This window comes from Dasypus novemcinctus, chromosome 14 (genome assembly GCF_030445035.2).
Source record: "Dasypus novemcinctus isolate mDasNov1 chromosome 14, mDasNov1.1.hap2, whole genome shotgun sequence".
NCBI lineage: Eukaryota > Metazoa > Chordata > Mammalia > Cingulata > Dasypodidae > Dasypus > Dasypus novemcinctus.
In genome coordinates this window covers 18819492-18840952 of record NC_080686.1, presented here as the reverse complement: position 1 = coordinate 18840952, position 21461 = coordinate 18819492, and the positions used below count along the sequence as shown (strand labels likewise).

The following is a 21461-nucleotide window of genomic DNA, read 5'->3' as shown; positions in this document are numbered from 1 at the left end:
GTGGCAGCAGCATTTTACATTCCAACTAACAAACAGAAATTTATACTCCTCTTTCTACTTTTAAAAATGTTATACCTTCCTGAGTATATATAGAACAATCATGCTATTGAGAGTTAACAAATGTTGACTGCAAGCCATAATCATGCATAGTCATGAGTAATGAGTAATCAAGCAATGTTTCCTGAATGATGAATAACTGAGGCATGACCTTCATGGATGAACAAATTTCAAGGTCAAATTGTGCCCCTCTCTCACCAACAAACATAAAAATGGAGTCTAGCTGCAGCAGAAGCTTACCAAACACAGTCGACAACAAGGGCGTGTTCCTTAAATATCAAAAAAATGAATCTTATTTTACTGAAGAATAACTGAATTCACAAAACCAGGTAGTATTTTTCTATGTACAGAATGGGGTGGTGATATTTAAACACACATGGGCTCTGGGAAACCACACTTATCACAACCAAACGTTTGCATTTATGAATTTACTTAGCTCTTCAAAGATGGGAAGGAAAACAAGCCACATGGCTGGGGCCATCTCTTTTAACTAATTAATTGATGGATGAAATAGGTATTTAAGTAAGGCTCAGCTAAAACTCACTGGTGAGAATTTTAGCAATGGAATAACCTAGAAAAGGACAAGGATTTACTTTCAGAGTGGATTGTAAGCACTCAGCACACAGACATACCAGCAGCAATCTGATCCAGCTTTAACATCTGATTATTTGCCAAACCATTGAATATCTGTACTGCTTTTCAACCTCTCACACTTTGTTGTTAAAAAGCTTCCATTGGTGGGAAGTGGATGTGGCTCAAGTGATAGGGCTTCTGCCTACCATATGGGAGGACCCGGGTTCGATCCCTGGGGCCTTCTGATAGAAAAGAAAAAGAGAGAAAGAGAGAGAAAGCGTGCCTGCAAGGCAAGCCAGTGCCTGCCTGGCAAGCCGAGTGCCCACGCAGCAAGCCAAGTGTCCACATGGTAAACTGAATGCCCGCGCGAGTGCCCACATGCCGAACCAAGAGCCTGCATGAGTGCCCGCGTGGTGAACCAAGTGTCATGTGGCGAGCCCACGTGGTGAGCCGAATTCCTGCGTGGCACGCTGAGTGCCCGTGTGGTGAGCCAGTGCAGCCAGATGATGACTCAATGAAAAAGAGACAAAGGGGAAAGTCAAGGTGAAGCGCAGGGAACCTCTCTACACATCAGAGGTCCCTGGATTGAATCCTGGAATCCTGGAGGAGAAAAAAAACAAAAACAAAAGGAAAAGGGAAGACAAAAAGAGAAATAGATACAGAAGATCACACAGTGAATGGACACAGCGAAAACAGCAGGGCCAGGGAAAGAAAAGCTTCCATTGGAAATTAACCTTAAACTAGACGTCAGGATAGAGATTCCATTGCAAAGACAGGGAGCTGTTTAGGCGAGAGCACCAGGGATGCTTCAGATGTGAGCTCTGTTCTGATCTGAGGGTGGTGGCCCAAGTATTTGCTTTGCGCTGGACTTGTGTGTTTTCTACACTTTTCAGTATGTGTGTTACACATAAATTACAAAAAATAAAAAGCCCTGCATTTGGCAAACTTCTCTTAGGAAGGACTGTGTGCAAACACTCTTTCCTATTATATAACTTGGAATCAATGCGTACACTGCTATATATAACAGAATCATCAAAACCAGAAAGCGCTTTTAAGAACCGTAACATCCAACCCTTTGTAACACACCCCAAAACAGAATCCTTAGCCTTTGCTTACACATTTCTAAGGATGGAGAGGGAGAAGGACTATTTTACACAGCAGCAGCCTTATTTATTAGGAAGCTCCTCTTTCTGCTCATTCACAATCTATCATTGTAAATTTCTCTGTTATCATACTGTCTCACACCACAGCCATTTCAATATTTCAAGTCATCAGTCCCCAAAGGTCCTGTGTTAAATGATACAGCATCAAAGTCCTCCCTCCCACCCACCCCACATACCACAAAAAAAGTGAGCACCAGCCTGTTTGGTAGGCAAATCCTCAGCCCAAATAAGGCAGTTTATCAAACTCAAGACCACCCCTATCTATTTGTATACTTTACTACTCATTAAGCAACTTTCCTTTTTTAAAAACTTTTTGTATATACATATACAATATAAATATATACACACACAACTCAAAAGTCCCCACATTTGCCACACAAAACACTTGGGTGTCAACTTTTTTTAAAAAAATGTTTATTGTGATAACATATGTACACCATAAAATTTCCCATTTTAATAACTTTCAAGTATACAATTCAGTGGTATTCATTACATTCACCACATTGTGCTATCATCGCCACCAACCATTACCCAAACTTTTTCACTACCTCGAACAGAAATTGCACCCACTAAGCAATAATTCCCCCCTTTTGTGTCATCTCCCCCACCCTCCACCAGTCCCTGGTAACCTGGATTCTACTTTCTAGCTCTATGAATTTGCTTATCATAGGTATTTCATAGAAGCAAGATCAACAACACTTGTCTTTTTGCATCTGACATTTTACTCAACATGATGTCTTCCAGGTTCATCCATGCTGTTGCATGTATCAGGACTTATTCCTATTTAGGGCTGAACAATATTCCATTGTATGGAGAGATTACATTTTATTTATCGACTTACCTATCGATGGGCACCTTTTTCCTTTAGTGAATAATGCTGCTGTGAGAACTGGTTTACAAATATCTGTTCAAGTCCCTGCTTTCAATTCTTTGGGGTATATACCAAGAAGTGGGATTGCTGGGTCATATGGTAGTTCCATGTTCAACTTTGAGAAACTCAAGCAAATGATTACTACTGATCGCTCTAAGTTTCTCATGTGGCTAATTCTGAATTCAATCCATCCCAGAATCCTCACAGGCAACTATGAGGTTTAAATACGAGGTCCTTGACACTGGTGAGGCTGGTTAACTTGCCATCCCTGCACAACTAGGAAGTGACAGACCTGAGTTTTTACACCCAAATGCAACTGACCCCAGCTTGTGCTCTAACACCACACAGAGCTGCCTTCCTTCTTACCACGGATGTTGGTTTCGAGCACTGACGCAGGTGCCCAGGGAGCTCCTGAGCATGAGCGTTACTGCCCCACCCACAACCCTCACATGATTCTGTCCACATTCTGATCTGTGAAAAACTCAGGGTGAAAAGATTACAAGGCAGCGCTCTAGGGCAGGAACCTCAAACTTACTAACGCTTCTATTTCCCCAGAGCAACTGCCACAATGCCCAACACACAGGACTCAAGAAATAGACTGTTTTTTAAAGGGCTAACAGCCAAACCACAGAACTGTGGCTACTGAAGCCCAAATATTAGCACTGATCCACACCAGTCTGCATGGATGTGGGGAGAGGACAAGCAGGAATCACGTGCATTAGGAATTAGGAATCCAAGACAAATACTGTATGATCTCACTTAGGTGAAAAAATTAAAATATGCAAATTCATAGAGTCAGAAACGAAAATATAGGTTACTGGAGGCTGGGGTAGGAGTAGAGGATGGGGATTTAATGCTTAATTGGTACAGAGTTTCTGTCTGGGTGATGGGAAAGTTCTAGTAATGGATGGTGGTGTGGTAGCACATCGTTGTGAATGTAATTAGCACTGAACCGTGTATTTGAAAGTAGTTAGAGTGGGAAATTTTAGGTTGTATATAGGTTACCAAATTAGTAATCCAAAAGGAGATAGCTCAAAGAATTTCCCTTTCAACTTCCCATCTCTTACATGTTTTTCCCCTTTATCCTTCATTTGTTCTCTCACTTTCCATATTTCTTACCTCCTCTTCCTCCACTTCTTTTCTGCTTATAGCTTAGGATTCTCTATGGAGCATTGCTTGGCTCTCCTGATTACTTTCAAACCAAAGTGTATCCAATAACCCAAGAACAGAGACCTTAGACCTATCAGAGCCTCTCTATAGATGGGAATGGGGGAAACTTCTGCAGAATCTTCAGTGGGGAAGATGGATCCTGAACAAGACCTGGGTTCCATTAGGAAGAGAGAAGGGGTAATCGTGCAAGGTGGGCATTCAATCATGTCTCCACACCCTCTACTTCTGGCCACACTGAATAGTTATTCATCAGCTAGTCCATAAGTGGCTGCCTCAAATTTATGAAAACAGTGCCACAGAGAAGAACTAGAACCCATAGGCAGGGGAATGGGAAGAAAAGACTGTGTGTGGCACAGGTGAAGAAGCTCCTTATAAGCACAGCTGTCCCAAAGTGGAATGGACCACAAGAGTAAGATCCCTGCCATGGTGCTTCCCACAATGCAATCTCCATCACCTCAAGAGAAGTATCTGCAAGGAAAGGTGACTACCTGTTAAGGAGTTTGTGCAGGGGACACCACCAGAATCTCTTCCTTCAAGAAGATTCTATAATTCTTAGGTTAGATGCCAAGGAAGGTGACCAGCTGAGTGGTTGACACTTGACATCAGAAGGGGACAAGACATTTGCTAAGTCGGTACAGCAGTACCATAGCTGATGACTTGTCATGACTACAGCAACAATCTAACACTTGAGATTCATTCCCCAAAGAGCTCAGAAAGTGTTTTGTTCTACTTGACTCTTGAAAAAGTATTCACTAATGTCTATCTTAATTTATTGAAAGCTTAAAAATGTAACTGAAACCTACAAAGTAAGAGATATCCAGGCAAACATGAAATTTAACTTGTTAAAATTTCTTTTGTTATACACATTTTGCATTTACTAAATTCAAAATAATTCAACATCAACATGGTCCAGAAAGACAAAGTCAACTCTTATGCTGTTGCATTTGATTATGTTGATGGCTATAAACTCCATATTCAAGATTCATTTGGAGCCAGGATTCATTTGGCCAGCCTGTGCCCATATTTCCCGGGCACTCCCCAGATGACAAAGCCTTCCATTATTTAAGGATACAGGACATCTCTAAACACCTTTACATGTCCCTTTAAGGCTACCAACTGATGAATTGTTTCTCTCCTACAAGACCCAGCTCAAGCATCCATGGTCTCACCATGACCAAACACCCATTCTTTCTGCTTATAGAGCACTTTGTACATGCATCTAGGACAGCATCAGTCACCTTCTGTGAACCCCATGTTCACACTCCATGGCCCTATGACTTCAGGAATCTATGAATTCAGGGACCATCTTGATTACTTCTGAAGTCTCTGAGCTTATCACAATTCCTGGTACCTAGTAGGTAGACCAGAAGTACAACTAAGTGAACACCCAAGTTTCCTGCACATAGTCTACACTATGCTAGACAGGATGGTTTACGATTGCCCCCTCCACTCAACTCTGGACTGTCTTTGGGCTGTGACAACTCTCCATATGTTGGTTAATGGAAGGAAAGAACAGGGTCTTCCTCTCCAAGAATTTACTGGATGGTGGGAAGATCATCATCTAATGAAACAACTATGAATTATTCCATGCCAATTGGGTACCAGAAACAGTGTTAGGAGACTAAATAAATGTTAGCTCTGTTCATCTTCACCACAAACCTGAGAGGGTGTGTTATCATCACTTTGTAAATAAAGAAATGATGCAATTAAGTCACAAAGTGATGGAGCCTGGACGTGAACTCAGTCTACTTTAGAAATCCATTTTCTTTCTACCTTATTATACAATTTTAAAGTTAATAATCTCTCATGGGCATTGAACACAGTAGGTATTCTGTAGGTTATGCCTGATTTAGCAGATAGTTGCTTGTTTTGACAACAATTCCTAGAGATTCATACTTACAGTGATGGTTTTAATACATTAATCTTATGTATTATCAGAACAATCACAACATCAAGCTGCATCTTCTTTTTTTAAATCAAATGGGAAAGACTGACAATCCAACAGAAATATGGACCTCAACTCAAAATTGCTATTTCTTTAACACCGTGGCATTATCAAGAAGACTTAGATAAATGTTTTGGCCAGATCACCATTGTTTAGCGCTATAACCAGTACCTACTGCAAGTGAAGATGACAAGTGTAGGTAAGCCCTCTGTTGTCATGGGAAGCAGCAATAAATGTTATTTTCTACATTCAAATTAGTCCGTGAAATTTACTTTTAGTCTCTCAGCTAAGCATCCACCTATTCAAAGCAGTAATTGAGGCCCCACACCTCTTCATTATTTGGCAATATCATAAAGAACTTATTACGAAAGAGTCTAGGCATGAAGCTACCCGTAAAGAAAAAAAAATAAATTTTTCATTAAAGGGCTCCAATGGTTCTCCTTTACTTGCATAATGAAATCGAACATTTAGGGAAACGGACTTGGCCCAGTGATTAGGGCGTCCGTCTACCACATGGGAGGTCCGCGGTTCAAACCCCAGGCCTCCTTGACCCGTGTGGAGCTGGCCCATGCGCAGTGCTGATGCGCGCAAGGAGTGCCCTGCCAGGCAGGGATGTCCCCGCGTAGGGGAGCCCCACGCGCAAGGAGTGCGCCCGGGAGGAGAGCCGCCAAGTGCGAAAGAAAGTGCAGCCTGCCCAGGAATGGCGCCGCCCACGCCTCCCGTGCCGCTGATGACCACAGAAGCGGACAAAGAAACAAGATGCAGCAAACAGACACAGAAAACAGACAACCGGGGAGGGGGGGATTTAAATAAATAAATAAATCTTTGGAAAAAAAAAAGAAATTGAACATTTACTAGGGAGCCAATGCTTAATGGTGGCAGAGTTTCTGTCTGGGACAATGGAAAAATTTTAGTAATGGATGGTGGTGGTGAGAGCACAATATGGTGAATGTAATTAACGCCACTGAATTGTGTGCTTGGAAGTGGTTAAAATGGAAAATGCTATGTTGCATAGATGTGACCGCAACAAAAATTGGAAAAAAAAAATTGAACACTTAGTACTACAGACAAGGACCCTGCAAGACTACTTGTTTTCGAGCCTTATCACCCACTTACCCAGGACAAGTTGTCAGAGCACCGAACGTAGTTTCTGCACGATCCGGTCCTCCTTTTTCTCCCCGGGTTTATGCAGGCATCCTCCTTCAAGCCTTCAACCAATGCAAGCAGATGTGCACCCCAGCTCTTGACTCTGCACCTCTCAGTGAGTGCTCAAGAAAGGCCTACTAAACTGAAGTTAAAGTTTCCTGAAGGAAATGTTTACAGCAGCAACAGTTGCAAACGTGCTCAGCACAGTCCACCCTCTTGGGGGAGGTCTGCTTGCAATTAGACCCATAAAAACGTCACTCTTACCCCTTTTGCTCCAAAGCTCCCTGATTCCTTCTGGGGTCATACTCACTCTCTTTCGTTGCTCATTATACTGTCACTTAAAATAATAAGCGGTGCTCTTTGTAAGCTTACAACTTCTCTAATAAAAAATATATTTAAAAAAAGTAAAAGACTTTCTCAGATGTAATGGGAAGGATTGAAAGAGAATTTCATAGGGTAAAACTTTCTTACATATAAGTCTTTGTTAATGTCACCTAAATCCATCTGCACTTTGAAATGGATTTGAAGGAGATTTTATGTCTGTTCTAGGAATTTAACCCCCACCCCACTCTTCTTACTAACTGTACATTCTTGAGTCTCTGCAAACTTTTTATTTGTCATCTATAAAAGGAAGTAATGGCATTTTCACCACATGGATCAACATAGCAAGTAAATAAAATAACAGCTATGAGGAGGCTTATCTTAGCGAAACAAAACGTGATGCTTGTTCTTTTTTGTTTATTTGTTTGTTTTGTTTTTTTTAAGCTCATTGTTTTCAATGAAAATGTGCAAAAGAAAAAAAATCAGCATTCATCCATCAGAATGTAATCACTATTAAAACTTTAGCATAAAAAATTTCTGATATGCATAGCTTATAGATTGTGTCCTATATGTGAATATGTTATCTTAGAAATTGTATCTTATATTACATACCAGTTTGTATTTGGCCTTTTTGTTCTTATTATGCATATATATATGTAAAATTTTCCGTTTTACCCATTTTTAAGAATATACTTCAGTGGTGTTAATTGTATTCACAGTGTTGTTCTACCTTTAGCACCATCCATTACCCCAAACAGAAATTTCTGCAACCATTAAGCAATAACTCCCAACTTCACTCCCTCAGACCCCTTAAAGTACTGTCTCTTTGAATTTGTTCAGCTTTTTAAAAACATCCTTTTCATGTTAATAAGTATAATTTAATACTCTATTTTAAGGTTTCTATGAGGTATATATCTTAATTTGTATTTGTGAAAAAAACCTCCACAACTATCCCAAAGGTTGTAGAATTGCTAGGTATACATGTATGTGTTTTAAACTCTAGTAGATCTTGGCAACTTGGGTCCCAGCTCTCATTTCCCCAACAATTTATGCGTAGGGGCTGTCTTACTAAACTCTTCTTTCTGTTTCTTTGCATATGGATTTTTGTGTATTCAGGCACAAAGAAAAACATATTCCTTAACATGGATGGTGGGCAAAGAAATTTGAAAACCACTGCTCTATTCCAAGAACGTGCCTAGTGGCTACAGCTTAAATAATTTTTGAAACAGCACTGAGGGAGCAATGTGGCTCAAGGGGCTGAGCTTCTACCTCCCACATGGGAGGCCCGGGGTTTGGTTCCTAGTGCCTCCTGGAAAAGAAAAAAAAAAGACAACAAAAACAAACAACAGACAAAACAAATGAAAAATCCAATTCAGGGAAGCCGATGTGGCTCAGTGTTTGAGCTCCAGTTCCCCACACATGGGGTCCCGGGTTCAGTTCCCGAGACCTAAAAAAAAACCAAACCAAAAACAAACAAAAACCACTGAAAGATCTCAACAAACCAATAACTAGTAAAGAGATTGAGCCAGTAATTGAAAGCCTCCAACAAAGAAAAGCCCAAGAGCAGATGGCTTCAGAGGAGAATTTTACCAATCACGGAGGAGAATTAATACCAATCCTGCTCAAACTCTTCCAAAAATTTAAGATGCAGAAATACTCTCTAATTCATGCTTTGATGTCAACATCACCCTCATGCCAAAACTAGATACAGATACTACAAGAAAAGAAATTTATTCATATAGATGCAAAAATCCTCAGCAAAATATAAGCAAACTGAATCCAATAGCATATTTAAAGAATTATACACAATGATCAAGTGAGATTTATACTAGGTAAGCAAAGTTGGTTCCATATAAGAAAATCAATTAATGTAATATATCACATTAACAGAATGAAAGAAAAAACACACAGTCATCTCAGTTGACACAGAAGAGGCATTTGACAAAATCCAACATCTTGTCTTGATAAAAACACTTAGAAAACTAGGAATAGAAGGAAATTTTCAAAACATTATAAAGGGCAAATATGACAAATCCACTGCTAACATCATACTCAATGGTAAAGAACTTAAAGTTTTGCTTATTATCAGAAAGAAGATAAAGATGCCCTCAGTCACCACTGTTATTCAACATTGTACTGGAAGCTCTAGCCAGAGTAATTAGGAAAGAAAAATAAATAAAAGGTATCCAAATTGGAAAAGAAGTAAAACTTCCCCTCTGTGCAGAAGACATGATCTCACACACAGCAAACCCTGAAAAATCCGCAACAGAGCCCTAGAGCTAATCAATGAATTCAGCAAAGTGTGGGGTACAAGATAAACACCCCCAAACCAGCAGTGTTTCTATACACTAGTAATGAACAATCTGAAGTAGAAATCAAGAAAAAAAATCCTTAATGTAACATTTTTGTGATCAATGTATCTTTAAAAAAAAGACAAATAAAAATTTTTAAAAAAAGAAAAAGAAAAACAATCCTGAATAAGAGGAACAAATACTAGGAGTAAATCTAACCAAGACACCTGTATACAGAAAACCACAAAACATTGCTAAAATAAAACGAAGACCTAAATAAATGGTAGGGTAGTCCACACTCATAGATTGGAAGGCTAAATATTATTAGGATGTCAAGTTCACCAAAAGTAATTTACAGATTCAATGAAATCTCAATAAAAATTCTAACAATCTTCTTTGCAGAAATGGAAAAGACAATCATCAAATTTATATGGAAGAATTTGGCTGTGGGTAACGCACGTGAGTTCAATATGCATATAGAAAGTATTATTTCTGTGTGGGGCATGATGTTCATCTGCAACTATTGTAAAGTGTTCAGATTCTGTAAATCCAAAAGTCATAAAAACTTTTAAAAAAAGCATAATCCTCACAATGTCAGGTGGACTAAAGCATACCGGAAAGCAGCTGGTAAAGAGCTTATACTGGACAATTCATTTGAATTTGAAAAATGTAGGGTAGAAATTAAGCTGTTGGGAGCCCATGTGGCTCACTGGTTGAGTGCCAGCTTCCCACATAAGAGGTCCCAGATTCAATCTCCAACCCCTGTACCTCAAAAAAAAAAGGAAAAAAGAAAAGAAGTGAGCCTGTCAAGTACCAGTGAGAGCTATGGAATAAAACTATTAAAGCAATGAATAGAGCCAAAGAAATTAAACAGAAGCACCATGCTAAAATTATAATGCACAGGTTAAAAAAAAATAAAGAACCACAGAAAGTTCAGGACATCAAAGAAGCCAAACAAAACACCCAGCTTATCTGGGCTCCTCTTGCAGGCAAAGGAAAGCAGCTGGAAGAAAAATGGGTACACCAATTACAACAGAATGTGGACATGGAAGACATTTCTTTAAAATCTCACTTTCTATACATGCATTTGGAAATCTCCTCTGGAAGCCTGGAACTTCTAAATTATTCATTTATTTTTTTACATAAGGTCACTCAAGTGAAAGGAGATTAAAAATACATGTTTCTTTACATTGCTCTCTATAATACATCAGATGATATGGATGTTAGATTGTATCTCAACTTTAAACCTTTACTGTTAAGTTGTATTTATGCAAATCATGAATATTCTGAGTGTAATTACAGAAGTGCATTATGGGCATAAAATGGTCATGTCATTTGGATAATGGCCCTAGGCAGTACATATGTAATAATTAATAACAGAAAATTGATGGCTGATACCTTAATTTTTTTGCAGTAAAATACTCGCTTTGGGGTTACAATAAGGAACTAACAACCTGTATGACAATTGGCCTCAAATGATAGTTTTATTTTGATTTTAAGATTTCTTGTATGGTTTACTAGCATCTTAGGTAAGTGTTTGGCCCTTGAGATTGAAGCCTAATTCTGCTGGACTGTTCTGATGTGGTTGAAGTGTAACATTCTGATTGGATATTGTGGGTAAGAGTGGAATAATCTTTTCCTGAAATGGCACTAAACTCTATTAATTTCAACTAACTTAAGATTCTAGATGGAAAAAAGCTTTATTCTTTCAGCTTGGCTCTAAGTTAGAAGCAAATTTTAAAATTTGTTGTGTTATTTTCTTTACAAAAACTCCTGTTGGTTTTGGAAAATAGAGTTTATGGGTAGACCATCAGTTCATTATTTGCACATGAATGAAATAAACTCATTTCCAAAATTTAAAAAAAATCATATGAAAATATAAGGGGCCCCAAATAGCCAAAGCCTACTTGAAAAAGAAGTTGAGGAACTCACACTTCCTGATCTTAAAATTTACTACAAAGCCATAGTAATCAAAACAGCATGTTATTGGCACAAGGACAGACATAGAGATACACAAATGGAATCAAACTGAGAGCTCAGAAATCAGCCCTCATACTGATGGCGAACTGATTTTGACAAGGGGGCAAAGACGACTCAATGGGGAAAGAATAGTCTCTTCAACAAATGGTGTTGGGAAAACTGGATCTCCATTCGCAAAAGATGATGGTGGACCTTACCTCACACTATATATAAAAATCAACAACAAATGGCTCGAAGACCTAAATATAAGAGCCAGAAGTATCAAACTCCTAAAAGAAAATACAGGAAAGCATTTTCAGGACCTTGTTTTAGTCTAGCTTCCCAGACTTCATACTCAAAGCACAAATAACAAAAGAAAAAAATAGATAAATGGGACTTCATCAAATTTTAAAACTTCTATGCATCAAAGGTCTTTATCATGAAAATAAAATGACAACAGACAACAGGAGAAAATATTTGGAAACCATATATCTGATAAGGGTTTAATATCTAGAACATATAAAGAAATCTTTCAACTCAACAACAAAAAAGACAACCCAATTTAAAAATGGCAAAAAAACTTGAATAGACATTTCTCCACAGAAGATATACAAATGGCCAAAAAGCACAGAAAAGAACTCTCAGTATCATTAGCCATTAGGGAAATGCAAATCACCCACAATAAGATACCATTTTACATCCACTATAATGGCTACTATTTTTTAGAAAAGGAAAACTACAAGTGTTGGGAGAGTTTGTAAAGAAATAAGAATATTTTGTGTGATCTATGTAGCTTTAAAAAAAAAAAAAGAAAGACAATAGAAGGGAAAAATCTCTCCTTAAATTATTTTATATTTATGACATGTTATATGATAGTATTTTGGCTATATTAAATTCAGTGAAATAGATTATTACAATTAAAAAAAAAGAAAAAGAACACTCATTCTTGGCTGGTGGGAATGTAAAATGGTGTAGCTGCTGTGGAAAATGGTTTGGCAGTTTCTCAGAAAGTTAAGGATGGACCTACCATATGACCCAGCAATCCCACTTCTATGTATATAACACAAAAGAAATGAAAGCAGGGACTCGAAAGGTATTTGTATATGGATGTTGACAGTGGCATTATTCACAATTGCCCAAAGATGGAAGCAACCCAAGTGTCCATCAAGACATGAATGGATAAACAAAATGTGGTATATTCATCCAATGGAATATTATTCAGTTGTAAAAAGGAATGAAGTCCTGATGCATTCAACAATACAGATGAACCTTGAAGACATTATGTTAAGTGAAATAAACCAGACACAAAAGGACAAATATTGTATGATCTCACTGACAGAAAAATAATTAGAATAAGCAAACTCATCGTATAAGAATCTAGAAAATAGGTTACCAAGGGATGAGGTGGAGATAGGACATAAGGCTGAAAATGTACAGGGTTCTTATTTGGGACAATGAAAAAGCTTTGTTAATCAGTGGTGGTGATGGTAGCAAAAACATCGTGAATGTAATAAACAGCATGGGGTTAGAGATTTGAATGTGGTTAAAAGGGGAACTTTTAGGGTGTATGTATGTTACTAGAAAAAAAAATTTTTTTAAGTCCATGGAACCACCAAATACAGTGAAACCTAAGTTAACAGGGTTTAAGAGTATCTAGAATCAATAGTGCAATTACAAAATGTGCTTTCATCATTGTAACAAATGTGCCACACCAAGCACATTTGCAAGGTGTTAATAATAGGGTGGTGTATGGGAACCCTGTATGTGATGCATGATTGTTCCGTAAAGTCACAATTTCTCTAAAAAAAAAAAAAAAGCACTGAAACACTGTGGTCAGGATTAAGAAATTACTATATAGTCTGGCCAATAAAAACATTTCAAATCATCCACTAAGAATTTCGTAACAGTTTCTATCCCAGGGAATTTCAAAATGTACATTTTTCTGTTGGTGAACAATCCAGCGTGGTCACCTCAGGCTCTGCACCCCCTGAAAGGATGGCCTGCGGAATCAGTTTCTCTCTCTCGGGCAAACTGAAAATGGACAGGTCAGGAGGCGGTAACACCCCTGAGGTGGTAAGAAAGTGGGGGCTGCAGGCAAATAACCAGAGGAGGCCCGACGGCAGAAGAGGAGGAAGTATCACTTCCCCGGGGGCCGCCTCCCCTGGCCTCCAGCTGCCTCTGTCCTGGTGACACAGCTTCCCCGTGGAAAGCAGAAGTGGTCATCTCCCTCCAGACGGCCTCTCCATGACAAGCTTCTCCACCCGCCTTGCGCCATCGGGGGGCGGGCCAGCATTTACAGTAAGAGGACAGGCGTCCCGGGGGCCCGCTGCCAAGAAGACGTCACTGCTTGACGGGAGGCAGAATAAGCAGACCCGTCTCTCCCAGTCCCTGTGCCCTCTCACCGGGGCCTGAAAATGGGCACCCCCCCCCATCACGATAGTGCTCAATCTGTGCATTTTACCAATATGGAGACGAAGAAGGGAAAGAAGAGGAACACTGGTGAAGAGTTTCCCAATCGGTATGTTTTGGGGTGAGAATGACTTTCAATGCTGACAAAAAAGGTGGGGCCCATGGAGGGGCATGGCTAGTTGCCTTTATCTGAAGCATGAACTGTAAAAAGGAAATGAGAGAAGAGTAAAAGACCCTCTGAGTTACACAAAGGAAGACATCCCGGTGTTCTACAACGCAAGAAAACTTGAGTCTAGACAATCCAGAAATAGCCACTCAAACTGACTGGGTAAATGTATCCCCATTTGTGTAATTTCCTACAATAAAGTCATTTAGGTATCTTGGCATTTATGAGCAATTAACACAATTACAGTGAAAAGAACCTCTAATACGCTCCCATACAAGAGCAATTCATCATGTTTAATTCACGGTTTGGAGAAGGTATATTTATATGCTTTATAAGACCACTAGTAGACAAAGGGTTCAAGGGTTGAAGAGGGAATTAGAGAAAGGAGACTGGAAGTATACTGAGGATGAATAAAGTACAATGAAATAAACACCTTGGAAGAGTGCTGTATAAATGAAAACTACATCCTGATTGTAGATACAACTTTAAGAAATAGCTCTGTGGCCAGTAAGGAATGTTGACAGCTTCTTCAGTAATAACAGAATGGAAAGTCCAAAACAAGACTGAAGAAAAAGCTCAAAAATGAAGAACAAAGGCTGTTATACTCCTTGCCACACATCAGCACATTATCCCATGTAATTAATGAAAGTTATTATTCTAAATTTCAAGAAAGCCCTTCCGGCTAACTCAAGCCAAGGATATCCACATGAAGGTTCAACTCTTTTAACTGGCCTGTTCCAAATCTAAATTCCTCTATTGGCAGATTTTTTTTTTTTCCCATTTCGCTACCCTTGGGCTTCTTCCCTAAATGAGAACTTCACTCAAAATAGGTTTTAGAAATGATGATAGAGTGAACTCAAAGTTTCACAATTTAAATACCAGGAAACAAAGCAGCTGTAAGAAATCTTTCACTATTTCTGCCTGAAAAAAAGAAAAAAAAACCCGCCCACCATCCTCATCTATGTCCACGGTCACCCTGCAAAGATGGGAGGCAGTGCGGTGTCTATTGTGGAAGGGTTAAGGGCTTAGAACTGTGCCTTGCAGAGAGCTGGTGCTCAGAAAATGGTTTCACATACATTCTACAGACCCTGTCTCCTTACTGTCGATTTTCACCTCCCGTGACGGTCTCCCTGGGATTACAACCACACAAAAAGGATCTTAGGTCCACGGGAGGAGGCACTTCTAGAAGACGCTTGAGAGGAAAATTGCAAAATATTGCTTGGGCCCTTCTATGTCTACCAAGCAGGCGGAGAGCAACAGCAGGATCATCAGCCCCTTAGCTCTAACTCAACACACCCCCTTTCCTTCCCTACCCTGTCCCGCAAGCAGGAAGCAGAGCCAAAAGGCACAGAAACTCCTCTCCAGAAAGATAACTCAGCGCCCTGCCGCCCGGAGCTAACTGCTGTCAGTCCTACACGTTAGCCTCTTAGTTAGATAATTACCAGTTGATAAAAGAAATGACCTAGTGACTATCTGCCTTGAAAATGTTTATGTTGTATATCTGTTACTGCAATTAACTTAAAAATGTTTATTAAAGATGTTAGTTTCTCTTTCTTTGCAAGTACTGAGTCCCTACTATGAGTACAAAGGTAAACAAGTAGGAAAAGCCACAAATTGGAGCCAGAAAACATGCCCACCACTCATATCTGTGCCACGGAATCAGGCCTGTGACCTTGACACACCACCTGCCTGCACTGCAGGGGTCAGGTGAGGTTCAAATGGAACCAAACTTCAGGCAAGCGAAAGGTGTCAGCCCCTTCAACACTAAGAAGAGAGGTCTGAGATGCAGCCTCTGTTGCCATATGCATCATTGATCAAGGTCTGACTAATGACTGTCAACATTAATACTGAGTATAGGGCGATCACTGAGATAATCAGCACCAATGAGCTGTACAGTATCCTATGCTGTGTGAATGTGCACACTGTATTCTACTCACGCAGATTTAAAATTAGTATGAGCTCGTTTACAGATAATCTGTTTTAATTTGGGTTCCATATATTACCTTGCACTAATAGGAATCCCAGATGTTTTGATGATTTATTTTAGAATACAAATATTCACTATGTGGAACACATACATATATGGAATACAAATATGTATATGAAAAAGTTACTAACTCACAAAACTGTGTTGAACAGTTTTGCTGCTAAAAGAAAGCCACTTAGAAGTGGTGGGAAAGGAACACCTTTGGAACACCGATGACTGCAAGACAAAGTGGGTCTTTTTGATTGTACAACCTTACCTTGGGGGAAGACCATACCAAACCATGGCCTCCCTCCCAGTGATTCAAGACAGACTGGTCCTGAGTGGAGATTCCCACTTAGTATTAGTACTGGGGTCGCTGAAGAGTCAATAAAGTCCCCCAAATCCCCAATTTTAGAAACAAGAGCAAAAGGTTCAAGCAGGTCTGCATGACTTAGGGAGCAGCCTGTTCATCGGTCTCCATGTGTCCCGGACTGTGCACAGGGCCAGGTAATAGTAGGTCCTTCATTCCTTCCTTCAAAGCATCTCTCTTGTGTACCTAGTGTGTGCAGGGCACCACGAAGGCTCAGACAAGGAAATCAATGCTCCTCCTTTCATAGAGCGTGCACTGAAGTGGTGACCACAGACTACGCCCATGCCAGCAAACCATGCGGCAGCTTTGGTTACCACCTTTTACACGGTGAGGGAAATGTTGGCTGAATACACAGTGTAGCCTACTTATCCCAAATCCACAGCTCCCATCAATGGCGGAGGAGACCAAAACTCAGGTTCCATGGATCCTGTTTCCTCTTTGCTTCCGACAGCTCCCCTCCACCCTTCACTAAGAAAGAGGGGTCCCCCCCAACTCTGAAGAGGACCAGTCACCAAGGGCCCTGGCCATTTACAATACTCTTCTTCAAGCCTCCAAACACTTACTGCCAAATGAAAACCAAGGCCCTGACTGAATCCCACTCCTTCCCAGCAGAGCTTGCCTTGGCTAGGACTTCTGAGTATTAGTAAGCTCCTTTACTCTCACGGAGCCCACCGGGTGCTGCCCTGCTTCAGGCGCTTGGCAGCACAGAAACAACTTCCCAGCCCTCCCCAACAGACAGTCTGCGGGCAGGCAACACACAAGTCAGCCTTCCTTACCGCTAGTGCTTAGGGCATCAGGCTCCTGGCTCCTGCACTGGGAAGGCAACTTCCTCCTTTACTTATTAAACAGATTATTAGCCGCGCCCTGTTTTGGGAGAGCAAAGTCCCAGCATGGGGGATGATGGGTCTTCCACCGACGCCTCGCCTTAGATTTAAACCATCAAACTGCAGAGATCTAAGGAGCCTCGTTTTTACAGACAACATTATTTGCAGTAAGAAATACCCACGCCACTTACGGAATGCCTACTGAGCGCTCGGGTCTTCATGCGCATTAATAGTTCATGCGTAAATACGCTCTCTGACAGATGAGGAAACCCACGAATAGGGAATTTCAACAATGACCCAGGTCCACCGACAGCTGGGAAACTGCGACGCAAGGATTCCAGGCTTCTGAGCCGGCAAAGAAGTTGGACGGATTTGGGGTCATTGAGACTCACACACCGGATACCCAAAGAAATCCCACGCGACCACGCGGCTATTACAAGGGCCCCTCCAAATGCAAAAGTATCAGGAAGACGCCGACAGCCGGCCCAGAGAACGTGCGAAAGTGGGAACTGACGCTCACACCCTTCCCCCAGGGCGAGGAAAGGCAACCCCAGAATTCTTAAAATAACCCTCGCTTCCTCTCCGCAGTGGCATCCGACTGCCCATCTGCAGGCCGACAAGCGCCCTCGCGGTGGGAGGGTGCGCACCAGCTTCGCCGCAGCCCCGGTACGTCCCTCTCCTCCCCGGAGGCACCAAGCAACCCGAAATCGTCCAGCCGGCCCGGGAGGGGGCCCCTCGAGGAGACCGGATCGCGCCCTCGGAGGAATCCCCGCCAGGGTGCCTCGCGCGCGCCCACCCCGCGTGGAGAGGGGCGTCCCCCGCGGCGGTCCGCCCTGCGCCCGGCACCTCCCACCACGCCCCTGCGCGGCCCCGCAGCCAGACACCTGCAGAGCGCCCGCCCACGTCCTGGCTCCCCGGGGCCCGGCCACCCACAGGTCGGCGGCATCTGGGTGCCCGGCACCTCCGCCCCCCCCCGCCCCCATCCCGTGGCCCGCCTCGCCGCCCGCGCCCCCGAACCCCCGGCGCCCCGGCGCGTACTCACCAGTTCGCGTTGCAAGTTGGCGGGCGGCGTCGGACGGCCGAGCTCCACGGTGACCCGGACGCCGAGCGGCGACGCGACGCGACGGCCCGGGACGGCCCCGCGTGGGGAGGGCAGCGGGCCGCGGCGAGGAGCCGGCGAGGGGCGTGCGGATCGGGCCGAGGTGGCGCCGGGCCCCGCTGCCGCGGGCTGGAGGCTACGGCGCGTCTGGCCCGGAGGCGCCACGGCGGGGAGCGAGCGGCGGCGAGGCCCGGCGCGGCGGGAGAGGAACTGGCTGTCCCCGGGCTCGGCGGAGAGGTCCCAGCTACTTCCTGGTGCTCGGATTTGCATACTGCGCCCGGAGGGCGGGGAAGTGACCGTTTGGCCCCTGCCCAAAGTTTGGGGCTTTGGTGCGGCCGCTTGCAGAGCTCGGAAGGCAGAGAAACCTGGCGTCCCAGGGTACAGCTTGGGAGATGAGAACAGTCCTGGGCTCAACATTCTCCCTGGGAGACCGACAGAAGTACCTAACAGGGGCATGGTCTGGAGATCTGGGCTCTGGCCTTGGGCGCACATCCTCGAAACCTCACGCTTCCCCCTTCCTTTCCTCCCAACCTGGTCCCCGAGGTGTTTAGGAAGTAGGGTGCACCTGGGAACCCTCCCAACATTTCTAGCTCTTTAGGAAGAGAATGGGATGTGTTCGGGTCTCCGTGAGTTCTTAATCCATAAAGAGTAAGCTCCTTGAAGCTGAACGTGGAGATATTCAAAGTACAATTGCGAGGGAAGAGGGAGGTTGAGACATTGAGACATTAAGTTGATTGACAAATGACTCTTCTCAAAGCCTCGGTTTCCGCATGGGAAAATGGAGGTAAGAATGTCTAGCTCCCAGGGTTCCTGGGCGGATGAAATGCCTTTCGAACAGGGCCCTGGCAGTGCCCGGCAGACCATACGGGCACTGTGAGCATGTCATGGTCACTCTTTGCATCTGGGCATATGGCACCGTGCTTGGCACACAGCTGGTGCCTAACCAATGATGGCGGAAAGAATGAGTGCCTCTCCAAGGTCATTTTCGTACTCAGTAAATGCCACTGACAAATCCAAGATGTAAGGTTTGTCTCCCTCACAGTTCATGTTCTCAACAGGCTTCCATTCTTTAAAATCCACGAGCTGCGCTACATGGTAGAATTTTTAATAGCAAGCCCTTACCTAGTGCTTAATGGGTGCCAGATACTCTTCTAAGCACTTTATACATATTATCTTCTCTCTGTCACAATGTTCCCAAGCGCCTGACCCCGAGAGGCAGCAGCTAGAGTGGGGCACCCTGTAACAGTCGGATATGACAGTCATTTGTTCCTAATAACAAAGCCCTAAGGTTTGCAAACTACTTTCATAAGAGAGAGAGACTTGTTTATATCTGTGATGTTCACTTTTAGTGCAATTCATTTCCTACTGAAGAGAGGGGTGGCGTTACCTGGCGAAGATGTTGAGCAGGTGAATTAAATCTGTGCTGGATCTGGTGGAGGAATTTACTACTGGAGGGTCCTTTCTAGACTTTCCTCCCGAAGTATTTCCCCTTGAAAATGTTGGCCCCAAATAAAGTGTCTACTACTCTCAATGAGCCCTTGAGTTCCTTTGCTTAAAGGAATGGGGCTAAAAGGAAAAGGATACAAAATGTTTGGTGCTGCTTGATCCTCCTGGAATGTCCTGTCCATGCCTCTGGTAAAATGGTCTCTTGGAGTGAAGACAAAGACATGGCTTGCTCCCAGCCCATCCCTTTAGGCTCCTCACGCTTGAGCATCCTAGCTAAGTTCAGCTCTTTATTCTTACATGGAGAGTGAAACGGTCGTTCCCACCTCTAGGGCTGTATTTGCACAGTGGGGATACTCTCCACCCATTCTCCATCTTCACCCATCCTCCTTGAAGTCGGTGCAGGTTCCATTCCTTGGGAGAGTTTGAATTAAAGCTCCCTGGCGACCCTCTTTCCAGGGCCTCTGTAGCACCGGCACCATTCATTCTCAACTTGATTGGGGTGCTTCTTGGTGGTGTTTGCCTCTGTTTCGTCGGCCAGGCTTCTCTCCTCCACTACTGGAAAATAGCCAACTGCTCTTTGGAAGGCATTACTTCTTGTTTGTCTGTTTCCCCGTGCACCTGGCAAAAGGTCTGTTAGGTGCTTCATCAGCCAATTGAGCGGCTAGTGGGTTTCAACAGTATTCTCTACATTGAGCCCAGAATGCAGGACGATCGGAGGCAGGGTGTAAATCAGCACAGGCTCCCTAGACAGGGTAAGCAGACTTTTCAGATGGTGAGGGACATCCCTTAGCAGGAAACAGTGGAGGAAACGGCGGAAATGGTGTTGTCTGTGTATATAAGAAGTTTCGTCATCCTTTGGGAGGAAAATGAAATGCCTGACTCCCTAGCACATCATCCTTTAACACGGAGCCTCACCGTGCAGTGGCGGATGGCAGCTGTCACGGCCGGGATTGGTGATTCTCGGTGCGCACCTTGATGTCAGTGTCCTGAGCACCTGTGACCGCAGCCTCCCTTCGTGGTCACAGTGTGCGTTGTCCTCGGCGCCCCTCCGTGAGCCTCCCTTAGAGGGGTTTGGACTCCTCTGCCGCATTCAAGGGCACTGACAGGTCGAGCAAGCAGCTGGCCAGCTTTGTGGGAGGGGCGGAGGGGACGCCGGTGGGACTCTCCACCCAACTCCGACATGCGCTCGGGCTGACCCCGGTGGTCAGTGACACAGGGCAGGATGCTCAACCTTAGGGGCACACGAAACCACCAGGAAGCTGAAACGGTCCCGTGCCCAGGCAGACCAGACCCAATAAATCCAAGCGTCTGGAGTGGGACCTGGCATCAGGGTTTTGTTGCTGCTGTCGTTTAATTAGCAATTTTATTGAGATATAGTCATATACTATATAACCCATCCAAAGTGAACCTTCAGTAGGTTTTGGTGTCATCACAGACTTGTGCATTCAACACCGCAATCAATATTAGAGCATTTTCATTACTCCCAAGAGAAAAAAAACCCACCCCTTAAATATAAATTATGTAGTACTTTGTATCTGGTTTCTGTTACTTATGATAATTCTCTCTTTTTCACAACTGATGAAATAATATTAATATATTATTATTATCTATAATCCATAGTTTGTGTGAGGTACATGTTAACTCATATACCACCTTCTTTTTTTTTTTAAGATTTATTATTTATT

The 21461-nt window shown here is 42.9% G+C and overlaps 1 protein-coding gene across 3 annotated transcripts in view; it reads right to left on the bottom strand.

Annotated features, from left to right (window-relative positions):
* Positions 1 to 18603, bottom strand: part of LYN (LYN proto-oncogene, Src family tyrosine kinase) — a 132186-nt gene extending 113583 nt beyond the window's left edge. The window contains exon 1 of one of the 3 annotated variants that reach the window (XM_004450151.4): positions 18274 to 18603. The gene's annotated coding sequence lies outside the window, so the exon portion shown is untranslated. The remainder of the gene's footprint in view (positions 1 to 18273) is intronic. The other 2 variants (XM_004450148.5, XM_004450149.5) reach the window with 2 other exon arrangements.
* Positions 18604 to 21461: the final 2858 nt, after the last annotated feature.